The 12,877-nt window shown below is 32.5% G+C and overlaps 1 pseudogene; it reads left to right on the top strand.

Annotated features, from left to right (window-relative positions):
- Positions 1-10,237: 10,237 nt before the first annotated feature.
- On the top strand, positions 10,238-12,785 carry LOC120120816 (annotated as a pseudogene).
- Positions 12,786-12,877: the final 92 nt, after the last annotated feature.

Raw genomic sequence — 12,877 nt, 5'->3', positions numbered from 1 at the left:
TTTGAGGGTGATGTAGAAGAACCCATAAAGTGGCTCCGAAGGATTCAGGATTTTACTTCAACAGCAGTGAAACTCACTCAGATTTTCTGGGTTCTCAGAGGGAAAAGTAAAACTTGTGAGAAAGAGAAAGGAACAGATTCAGCTGCGCGCTTGGATTTGGGTTTTGTGAATCTTTAGAAAGACGGTAGTGTTAATTAATTATTACTACATTTTTTGTAGTTGCAAATTTAATCTCTTGTAGAGTATAAATCTTTATAATGAAAATTATGATATAAATCATGAAATGATCCATTGACAAAATCAATAACTTGCTTTTTAGTCATATTAAACTTGTTTTCTTCTTGGTCAACTACTGATTACGCTTCTTAACGAACTGGGTATGAATTAATTAGCAATAATTATTAAGCATTGATGTTGCCTCAGGTAATTTCACATGTTGTGTTCATAAAAATCATGCTCATAACTATTTTAGGTTAACAGTCTTAAAAACTTCAAACTAACACTTTTTTATTTTATTGTGTAAACATGTTTGGGCGAAATTTGGGAATTTAAAATATAACTTATTAATATAACACTAAAAAAGATGTAATAGGTTGTAATCGAAAAAAATTATCAAATGTATAGCTCTTGAAAGTAAATTGTATGACATTTTAAGTTGAAACTGAAAATATTATATTCTTCATAGTAATTTGTATAAATTGCATAACTATCCCGGTTACATCATAAAAAGTTGTTATAAAAAAATTCATGTACCATTCTTAATTATAATCAAAATTATTTTTAATTATGTAATTTTTTAGAATAAATATGATAACATTTTAAGTTAAAGTTCACTATAATGTAATGTTCTCGATTAAAACCAAAATGATTGATTATGTAAACTTTTATAATAAATACAATAACATTATAATTTAAAATCCATTCCAAATTAATCTTGAATTTCTCGTGGCACAACAGAAATACCTCAAAACCACTGGTTGACTTGGAGTTTATATTGGTATATTGGAAATTTGGGAAGATGTGTAGGTTCGTGGAGCCACCACTACTTTACAGCCTTACTTGGGTATGTATATTAGGATCACTACCCCAATCAGCATCAGTGAATGCTCGAAACAAAACTGGCCATGTTGAGGAGCAACCCGTGAACCAAAGTTCAATGTGCCTTTGAGGCAACGGAAAATTCGTTTAACAGCAGTGCAGTGAGCCTCACATGGCTGTTGCATAAACTGAGCAACTTTGTGAACCGCGAAAACTGTCTGGTCTCATGTGGAAGACATATAACAGAGCTCTAACAGCACTCTGGTAATGTTAAGCGTTAACAGAAGTTCCATCTTCCAACTTACTAAGGTATGGGTGTGTCCAAGGCCTTGGCAGATAACATGTATTTTTCAAGCAACTCAGCATATTTTCTTTGATCAAGAAAATTCCAACAGCAGTGTGAACAACCTTTCTCCGTATCAATTTGCACACAAACCTTTCACCGTGTTGACCTCTAGACTCAAAACCATCTAGCTGCCTCATGTAGACTTCTTCCTTCAGATCGCCCTTTAGGCGTTGTTCACATCGACTAAGCGAATCTGTCAACCACGAGAAACAACAACATATAAGACATTTATGTTAGAAAAACGCATAATTGGACTGAATGTATCAACAAAATCACATCTACGAACTTGCGAGAATCCCTTTGTAACAAGCCCTGCTTCGTGTCGATTGATCGTACCATTAGAGTTGTATTTGACACTTAAGAGTCACTTGCATCCAATTGTATTCCTGTTATAAAGAAAGGGAACAAGCTCCCAGGTATCACTACGAATCAATGTTGAATATTCATATTCAATAGCAGCCTTCCAGTCCTTATGTTGAAGAACAATCTGTACATTTAAAGGTACTTTAGAATGAAGAGTATTGCATATTTTGGGCTTAAAAACACCAACTGTACTCCGAGTGATCATATGATATTTGTTACCACCAGTATCAATTTCAGGAACCACGTTATGCTCGGAACAAGCCACATCTGGTTGATTCTGGCGAGTCTGGGTCAACTTTTGTGGACTTCCAATTTTAGCTTCGTTAGTCACAGCAAGAACATCACCAAACACTGAATCAGACCTTTCTATAGCAACACCCGAACCATTTGGGCCAACAGTAGCCCCGGGAGAAGTTTGTTGATCTCCTGAAGCAACACCAAGATTACTAGGACTGATAGCAATCTCTGGAGACGATTGCTGATCAGGCTCAGCCTGAACACTCGGCTTGACAGGTAAATAACTCTATTCTCATGATTCTCATGCTGAACAACAGCAGGAAACAAAACTGTCCATGCAATACCAAGAGTCGCACTTGCCTTGACACCATTTGTGGAAACTGCAGCAAAGAAAAAAAACATTTTCATTAAACTTTACACGGCGAGACATAAAAATACATCGTGTAACATCAAGACATTGATAACCTCAATATTGTGGTGAATTTCCAAGAAAAACGCGAGCTTTTGTACGATAATCGAACTTGTGTTGATTATAATCTCTCAAACATGGAAAGCAATGTGACCCAAACACCCTTAGAAACAAATAATCAGGTGATTTGTCATACAATTTCTGATATGGTGACACACCACCAAAAACTCTTGAAGGCAACCTATTTATCAAAAAAATTATTGTTAGAACAAAAAACAACTAGTATTTAAATGAGACAGAAGATTATGCAAAAAGGGTCAAAACGATATCAATATTGTGTCAATGCTTCCGCTCGACAATGCCATTATGCTGAAATGTATGTGGGCAAGACACTTTATGTTAAACCCATGCTTTAGCTAGCTGACCCTCTAACACACGAAATTCACCACCCCCATCAGTCTGAAAGGCTAAAACATTAGTGCGAAATTGATTTTTCACAAGAGCCCGAAAAAGATTAAAGGCATGTGAAACCTCATATTTATTCTTCAAAAGGTACACCTAACAATTTTTACTGTACATATCTACAAAAGAAACCTAATATTTTCAGCCACCAAATTTAATTGACAGTGGTCCCCAAACATCTACTTTAACAAGTTCAAAAGAGACATTGTAAACAACGGTAGATGCAGCAAATGAGAGTCCATGACTTTTGCCACATGCACTTCACATATCAGTCGCATGAACCTTTTACATTTTATTGGACAAACCAAAAACTATAATATAATATGGATGCCCCAAACGTCTCTGCTACAATCAGTAGGTATCAGCAGACTTCGTGGCTTTTATTTCTAGAGAAACCGTGACATGATGCAAAGAACCATGTGATTTAGATGCAATATCAAATCAATACAAATCATCTTCGAGTTTACCTTCAAGCCGCACAAATCCACTGACTTCATCCTTCACAAAACATTTCTTAGAGTGAAATTCAATATAAATATTATTATCTCTTGTAAATCTAGACACTGATATCAAATTTCTCGTGATCTGAGGGATAAACAACGCATGATCCAGCCTTAATTCAAACGCACCAGCAGACAGAACAGTATCATTAATATGTGATATATTTAAGGTAGAATCATCCCCTAAATACACTTTTCCTTTACCTTTGTATTCAAGAGCCGAGGACTTTACAAGTCTCTCATAGATGACATGGTGTGTTGCTCTAGAATTAGGGAACCACCTTTCAGACACATTGAGGAACCCCTTGGCAATGAGAGAATTGATCTGGGCAGTATCCATAGACGCACTATTATCAGTTAGAGGTGTTCACAGTCGTTTAACCGTACCGTTTAGTCTAAACGGTCGGTTAACCATTATAACAGTTATTACATTTTGTTAACCATAATCTATCCATTAAGAAATGGTTAATCGCTAACGGTTAACCGTCATTAATGGTTCGGTTATAAGGTAACTTATGGTTAACCTATTACAATTTCTTTCAAACATAACACAACTTAAAATTTTCAAATTTTCATAAAATTTACGATGATAGAAACTTATATATTTATAAAAATCTTATTTATTTATAAATGCATTATATATATAATATATATATATATATATATATATATTATATATATTATAAGGATATTCATTTTTTTAGAGCTTAAAAACTTCTACGTATATTTATATTTTGTAATTTAAAATCATGTATTTCTTCCATCTATGTTTGATTTAATGTGATCCTATATAAGATAAACATGATAACTAAAAAAATAAGAGGAATCATTTTGATTTTATTTTTAATTCTATTCTCTAAAAATATAATTAATTATAATTTATTTACCGTAAATGTAATCGTTAATAGACATTTTTAACGATTCGATTAACCGAAATCGTTTAATCTTAACGGTTCAATTAATTAACCTATAAAATATAGTGGTTACATCGGTTAATGGTTACGATTAACGGTAACTGATTAATTTGAACACCCCTATTATCAGCAACTTTCAAACCTGCAGAAGGACTAGCAAATGGGTTATAACAGGTTTCAACAGATTCAAAGGAATACTTGCACCCATTAGCTTGTACATCACTATTTGACTGAGAACGTTGAGATCCAACTCCCTTGAATTCCTTGTCAAATCGATGCCAACATTTATCCACAAGATGCCCTAGCTTGCCACACAATTCACACTGATGCCTTGACCTCCCCTTGTAGCGATTATTACTTTGACTCTTTCCTCGATTATCATCAGTACGACCACCGTTTTTGTTATTGTTGGACCGATCATGTCTGGCCATATTAATGCTTATTGGAGTTCTCATGGTATCTCTGATACGAGATTCAACATCCATGAGAATTGAAGTCATTGTCTCAAAGGTATAGGGTTCTCGACTAACTGTGATGGCTGTTACAAAAGGCTCAAACTTGATTGGAACACCGTTGAGAAGAGTCATAATCTACTCTACTCCAGAACAGGACTACCACTAGTGGAGAGCAAATCACATATTTCTTTGATTTGCATAGAAAATTCAAGAACCGAGCAATCTCCCTTCTTGAGAGACCGAAGTCTATTATTGTTAATTTCCAATAGTGACATAGAATCATACCCTAGATAGTAGACGAGGTCTCAGGCTCCACAAGTTGTGGTAAAATCGACGGGCTGGTTGTTGAAAGCAACCAATATGCCAACGAGCGTCCTGCTTCTTATGAGCCCGATACGCATGATTCACAATAAGTTCTCCATTATCATCAGCAATCGTTTGCGAGGAAACCAGAATCGCCTCATCAAGAAAATGTTCCAACTCACGGTCACAGATCATGAGAATGACCTACTGTTTCCACAACAAGAAATTATTATCATCCAAGCGAACATTGACATACTTGTTGGCGAACGAAACCTTCGTTTGACGATTACATAATGAAACACCATTGTTTTCACCATTGGCGGTGTTATCAGTAGATGATGAGGGAGACATAATACCATAGAGAAAGAAACTGAGAAAGAGGAGACAACAAAATATTTCAGCAACATTTTCTTTCACACCCAACCAGACCGTTTGACTACCATGTAGATATATCAAAAGAATACAAAACACATGAATACGGCTCATGACTCATATTCAAATCACCTGGAAAGCTGTTTTAACCATCCAAGAATCATGCTAATAGATTGACACATAAGCAACAATTGTAAAATATTCAGAAATTAACACAGAGAATAAAACGTGTGAAAATAAATGTGGGCTAAAAGATCATTCTAGCATAAGAAAAAACAAGAGCCTTCTCTGCTACACCTCTTTTCTTCAGTTGACCGGTCACCCCACCACCATCATTGTCTTCCTTATCTCCTCCACCTTCATCTACTCGCTCTCTATTCTCCCCTCCTCTCTTGCTCTGACATATTTTCATAGCATAAGAAAATTATTTCTTCATATTCATGAATGAAGAAAAAACAAGTAGAGAATGACATATAAGAAAGATTTGAGAAAAATCTGATGATGGAGACTTAACTGATAACTGGGAAGAAGGAAAAAAAAGAAGCCCTAAAAAATAAAATCAATAGATCCCAGTTAATGCAAAGACCAGCTTTATTTCAGGAGCTAAAATTCTTTCTTTGTATGATATATATACATGGAGAAGGAAAATACCAACACTAAAATATACATAAAAAAAGATCCCTCCATTAAAAAGAAGAGATATATGAGATGAAATATCACAAGAACTATGTTGCAATAATTGCAAGGGATGTAGCAGAGTTGCTTAGACGTGATATCAATGCAGTTGACATGTCTTTTGACTTAAAAAATAAGGGTGAGGGGATTTAAGCCAAAGCTTAGAGCAAGCACTCCTCAACCCCAAGAAGAAAGCCGAAAGTAGCAACTAAAAATCAAGGTAAAGTAAAGAGAACCAATTGTGCTTCACTATAACAAGTAGTAATAAACCACAAGAAGAAAGCAACACTCACGAGCTAAAAGAAAAAAAAAGCTTTTCCCTCAACTCCTTGCTTTAAAATGGGACTGTGTATCAATATAGTAAACAAAATGTTCTTTACATAATAGAAATTTTTATTCAGAGAGAGAATCAGAAAGCCAGAAAGAAAGAGTTACAGAGATACATGACCCTAAGAGATAATCTAAACTAGAAAGAGAAGCCAAGTCAATATGCAAAGACTAATCTAGGCATCAAATACTAGAGGTGAAAACGAGTGATTTCTTATGAAAACCGAGTTTAGGAAGAAACAAAATGGCGGTTTAACTAGCTGTTATTAATCAGGTAAAGAAGGTAGAGGTTAGGGGTTAGAAAGAGATAAAATGATAATTCAACTAGCTACCATTTTTTGTATGAAATATCATGTTCTCAAATCTTTCTTGTATGCAATGTTTTGCTTGTTTTGACTCTTCATTCATGGATATGAAGAAATACCTTTCTTACACGATGAAGATATGACAGAGCGAAAGAAGATTAGAGAATTGAAAACGGGTACATGAAGGTATATGAGAATAAAGAAGACAATGATTATAGTGGAGTGACAAATCAATGAGCCAGATAAGCAATCAACGGTCCAGGTAAGAGTTTACTGTCCAACTCAGCTTTTTTGTCATTCATGTTATTGGCCGACGAGTGATCATTATAAATCATTTTGTTATAAATCGATAATATAGTGATTAATTTATAATTTTTAAAATTTCAATAAAAAACATAAAATTTACTCAAATTTTAATGATTATCCGTGTAGTTACTTTTTTTACATATACATAATGAATTCAATGCAGCTGAAGCTAAAAATTCAATGGACTAGTTTACTCAATGTAAAACATTAATAAGAAAGGTTAAAACAATGATTGGAATATAAAGTTTTACCATATATATATTTTTATCAATATAATAATTTGTTTCATGTTTTTATTTACATAAAAATATGTATATCAAAATTTGTGTGAATTGAAAAATATTTAATAATATTGTAATCTATATAAATTGATACTCAATAAATTAATAATTTCTTTAAAATATTATTTTTTTTCTCGGTCCCAACTAGTGTCCAAGGTCGAAATTAATAAGATAATAATTTTTTGGAAGACTCTTATATAAATTTATTGTCCCTTTAATATTATAAATTAATAATCCTATAAAATTACAAATATAACTTGGACAACATATTTGATCTATCATGGTTGATTTTTGGATATCTTTTAGATGTGAAACCATGATTGGTTGGTTTTCATTTGGATTTACTAATTAGGAATGTTTGATTTTGTTTATATAATGGTTGAGATCCTTATCAAACACAAACTTACATTAAGGGTTTGTTTGTTTGGCTGTAATTGGTTTTCTGGAGTTTGAATTACTGGAATTTGAATTCTGGAAAATGAATTACATTTCTGGAAAATGTTTTCCGGAAAATATTTTCCGTAAAATGAATTACATTTTTCTGAAAAATATCTGGAAAATGTTTTATGATGTTTGGAAGAGGTTATTTAAACCTTTTTTTCCACTAGTTGATGAGTTTTTTTAAAAATTATTTATTGCAAATATTAAATACAATAAATAAATAATATTATTTATCATAAAACTTAATATTATTATTTTAAAATATTAAAATAATTTATTTATTATTAAATATTTTTATAATTTTATTAATAAAAATATTAATATTGGTATATTTTAGTGAAATAAAAATATTATAAATTATATTAATTATTTATTAAAGTAATAGTGTTATATTATTTTTAAAAAATTAGTATATTTTAAATATCTTTATTAAAATATTATTAGATTATTATTATATTAATATATAAATATATATTCATTATTAAATATATAAAAATTTTATTATATATTTATTAAATAAAAAAATAATATCTTATATTATTATAATATAATTTATTATTTTATTATAATATTAAAAATATTATATTATATTATTATAAATATTAATAAATATATTTTAAATATTTTAATAATTAATATTTTGATGAAAATGATATTAAAATATTTTATTAATATTAAATTAAATTAATAAAATAATTTTTAGTATTTATTCTTTGAAGTGAAAAGTTCGGAAAATGACTTATGGAAAATCAGACCGTAAGTCATTTTCCAGAAAACACAAAGGAAATTCTGTTGACCAGGAAAATGAATTACGTTGACCAGCCAATTTTCCTCCAACCAAACACTGGAAAATATTTTTCGGAAAATGAATTACGTAAAACAAACACGGGAAAATATTTTTCGAAAAACGAATTATATGAAATAAACACGGAATTTCGGAAAAAACCAATTTCGTAATTCATTTTACGGCAAACAAACAAACCCTAAGTTTTAACTAGTACTTACAATGAACTTTTTTTCCCATGAGTGTGTATTATATTTAAATAGTCATATAGTACATGAACATAATTCAATTAGTCAATACAATGTGTAGGTTCGTTAAATCAAAAAAATATCTTTAAGCTAATAAATTATTATTTTATCGATTAATCAATACATCTTTAGATTAATAAAATTATACGGTCCCGATATTATTAATTTATAGAAGTCTTATTGTATTTATTTTATTTTAAAAATTGTCAAGTATTAAATATATATAAAAATATTACTTTAGATCATCGTGATAGAGATATTGAATTGGTTTAAAAAGTTTTCTTATAGAAATCTCTAGTTTTCTTATAGAAATCTATAGTTTTATTAAAAAAGGAAAATATCTAAAATTACAACAAAATTTTATAATCATAAACCTAAATTAAACATATAATTAAGACATTTTCCTATAATCGTTAACATAAAAACTAGTTAATTAAGATCCCACAAGGATCATACAAGGAGAAAATTAAAAGGCTAATAAAAAGACTCGAACAAATGATATATACGAACAGATCTGATCGTATCGGCAAACGAACAATAAAAGAGGATAAAACTACTAAAAAAATCACTGACAAATCACAAATCAAAGTCGAATAACTAATCGTGTATCTAAATCTAATTTGATAATGAAAAGCACAAAAGACTATGTATCTTTAATAAATAAATAAATAAACTGCTATGTATCTCCACCCCACACTTTTCACTTCCTCTCGCTGCACCAAATACACAAAACTTTGTATCTTTAATTGTTTATGTTATTCATGGCTTTGTCCTTATCATACCCATTAATTTAAGTCTCCATACATACCTTATGTGTTGTTGGATCTAAATAATATTTCACTCCACCCTTTATGCAATTTGATGATGTTATGAAAACATGTTTTTAATAGTAACATAGAAAGATTTAAAACATATGATAGTTTTAAATTTTTAGGGAGGATTATCCTCATTCATCTCTCGATTCATCCGTGACTATTATCGACTCGAGTCAAACACAATAACATGAGCATGAGAGGGGTGAACAATTTTTCTGGGTGCTATTTCAAATAAGTGTAACGTCAGTTATAAAGCCCAATCCTTTGGTTGGAGGTCAATTACTACCATCAATTTGAGTCGCACAATGATACCCCATCAACTTGTGTTGCACACAATTCATCGTTTGAAATAGCTGATGGTTGGAGGTCGGGTTTAATAGACACTCAATGCCCAAATAGATATTTAAATTAATGAAAAAATTATTAAAAAAATATTAATAATTGAGAATTTAATTTAATTAAATTATTTTAAAATTGAAAACTATTTTAGAGATACAAATATTAACACTAAAAATATCGATAAAGTTAAAATCAAATCGGGCGACTTGACTGACTCCGTACACAAAACCTAAAAAAAGAAAGCCCTTCTCTTTATAATACCAAAACAAACAACCCAAACGCCAAACAAACCAAGTAATAGGAAGGAACAGAAGACCCATTGATATCATAGAGGATTTGATCGCAAAGGAGGATGATGACGATGATGTTACGGTCTCTTTTGAGTCCTCTTGAACGTTGCCTCGGCATGAGCGCCGCTGGGGATGGCTTAATGTGGCACTCTGACCTTAGACCCCATGCTTCCGGCGATTACTCCATCGCCGTCGTGCAAGCAAACAACAATCTTGAAGACCAAAGCCAAGTCTTTACTTCTCCCATGGCTACCTACGTTGGTGTCTATGACGGTCATGGTGGTCCTGAAGCCTCCATTTTTGTCAACAAACATCTCTTCCCTTTTCTCCATAGTAATTGTTCTCTTTATCTTTCAGTTTTTTTATTCTTTTTCTTTTGGGGAGTTTGATGTGGAATATCATTGTTTCCTTTTCGGGACAATGCGAATTTTTTGGTACTTGTTTTAGTTTATTGAATGTGGGTTTCTTTGCATTTGATTTCTTATTGCATGTGCGTAGGATGAACATATAATTTTGTCTATGGGGATGGCATACCTTTTTTTTGTTTCTGTTCTTTTTAATGGGCAAAGATAATTTTGTGGTAAATCTCTTTCTTATGTGTTGTTTTTAAACACCAATTCAGGTTTGGGCACAACTGATAAGTGTTTGTCATGCATGATCATTTAGTTGTTTGATAACTGCAATTGTGCATGCGATTAATTTGAACCACTGGTCTAAAGTTTTATCTGTATGGTTTGGATGGTGGACTTTATATTTCAAGATTCAAGAATCAATAGCAGTGTTATTCGACATTTAGAATTGGGTTTTGTCCCCTTTGAAACTGATAATTTTGCATTTCAATAGACTGATGAAAAGCATTGTGAAGTGATTTGTTCCCTTGATTCTGTTTTGCTTAATTGTAGAATTTGCTACAGAACAAGGTGGATTATCTGCAGATGTGATAAAGAAGGCATTCAATGCTACTGAAGAGGACTTTTTGCATTTGGTGAAGCAATCATTTCCTCTAACGCCTCAAATTGCTTCAGTCGGATCATGCTGTCTAGTTGGTGCTATTTCAAACGATGTGCTATACGTGGCGAATCTTGGCGACTCGAGATTAGTTCTTGGAAAGCAAGCATCTATGGAAAAGAAAAACATGGTGGTAGTAGAGAGATTGTCAGAAGATCATAATGTTGGAGTTGAGGAAGTCAGGAAGGAGGTTGAGGCACTTCATCCAGATGACTCTCATATAGTGGTATACACCCGCGGAGTCTGGAGGATTAAGGGCATAATCCAGGTACAGTTATGTTTTCAATTTGATATAGAAGAATTCAGGTGCTACTTGCTCTAGGAGTAGTCAATCAATTCAATCTTCTTTATCATTTACACATTTTTTTGGTGCTCGACAATGGATCAGCTCTGCATTTGCCCCAAAGCAGACTAGTATTTTTTTTAATAAAGTATATTAATTCCATCCTTTTGTATCCCAAGGTATCGTTGTTAACAGAACTTTTTACATTTTTCTTGAAAGGGCTTGTGAACTTTATCTGGTTTGTTTTGCTTGATGGAGAGAAAAATTTACACAAATACATTGTACATTGAGATGAAAGTTGTTCTAAAAAAGGGTTGTCCAGCTTTTCCAGGGATAATTTGGTCTGACTTCATGTACTGTCTCATGCAGCTATGTATCAAAAATAGTATGCCTCCTATGCATGAGATGAGACAAATGCAGACCCCTGAAGCATAACACTAAGCTTATGTAATTACAGGGAGTCTTTCCTCTTTTTCTCGTTCTCTCTTGGTGACTTCTTCCACTTACTCTAGCAGGTCAAGCAGCTCTATGCTTCGTCTGTTAATCAATTTTAGGGAATAAGATACATTAGCTATTAATCTTACAGAATACATGATTTTAAAAAATAATGTTATGAATTATGCTGATCTAAGCATTTGTATTTCTTTTATCAGGTATCAAGATCCATTGGTGATGTTTACCTGAAGAAACCTGAGTTCTATAGAGATCCAATCTTTCAGAAATTTGGAAACCCTGTTCCCCTCAAAAGACCTTTTATTACATCTGAACCCTCCATCCTTGTTCGAAAGCTTAAGCCTCAGGATCTATTCCTGATCTTTGCTTCAGACGGCCTATGGGAGCAGTTGAGCGATGAAGCTGCTGTAAACATTGTTTTCAAAACCCCAGAACCGTGAGTGAACCTAGTGGAACTTGTGGTCTTATTTTTATCCCTCAGCAAACTAAACTTATTCATGGCACTTCGGTAATGATTTTTGGTTTGATTGAACACTTGCAGGGTATTGCAAAGAGATTGGTAAGAGCTGCACTTAAAGAAGCTGCAAAGAAAGAGAGATGAAATATGCTGATATAAAGAAAATTGAAAAGGGAATAAGGCGCCATTTTCATGATGATATAACTGTTTTGTTGTTTACCTCGATCAACACCGAGACTCCTGCAATAACAGAGCTAAGCAAAGCGCCTTGGGGTGCATGACGTCACCTGTTGACATCTATTCCTTCAATGCCGGATGCAGATGAAGCAGATGATGATCTGTTTCAAACAATTTCTTGAGAAAAGTTTATTTGTGTACGGGAATGAAATGATGGCGGAATCGGTTCTCAAGAAGAGGATTCATTGGGGAATGTAGAGTTGGAAGGTAAATTGAAGTCAGTGAATGA

Source organism: Hibiscus syriacus, unplaced genomic scaffold (genome assembly GCF_006381635.1).
Source record: "Hibiscus syriacus cultivar Baekdansim isolate YM2019G1 unplaced genomic scaffold, ASM638163v2 tig00110348_pilon, whole genome shotgun sequence".
Lineage (NCBI taxonomy): Eukaryota > Viridiplantae > Streptophyta > Magnoliopsida > Malvales > Malvaceae > Hibiscus > Hibiscus syriacus.
The sequence above is the reverse complement of the archived record's forward strand: the minus strand, read 5'-3'. Positions and strand labels throughout refer to the sequence as shown.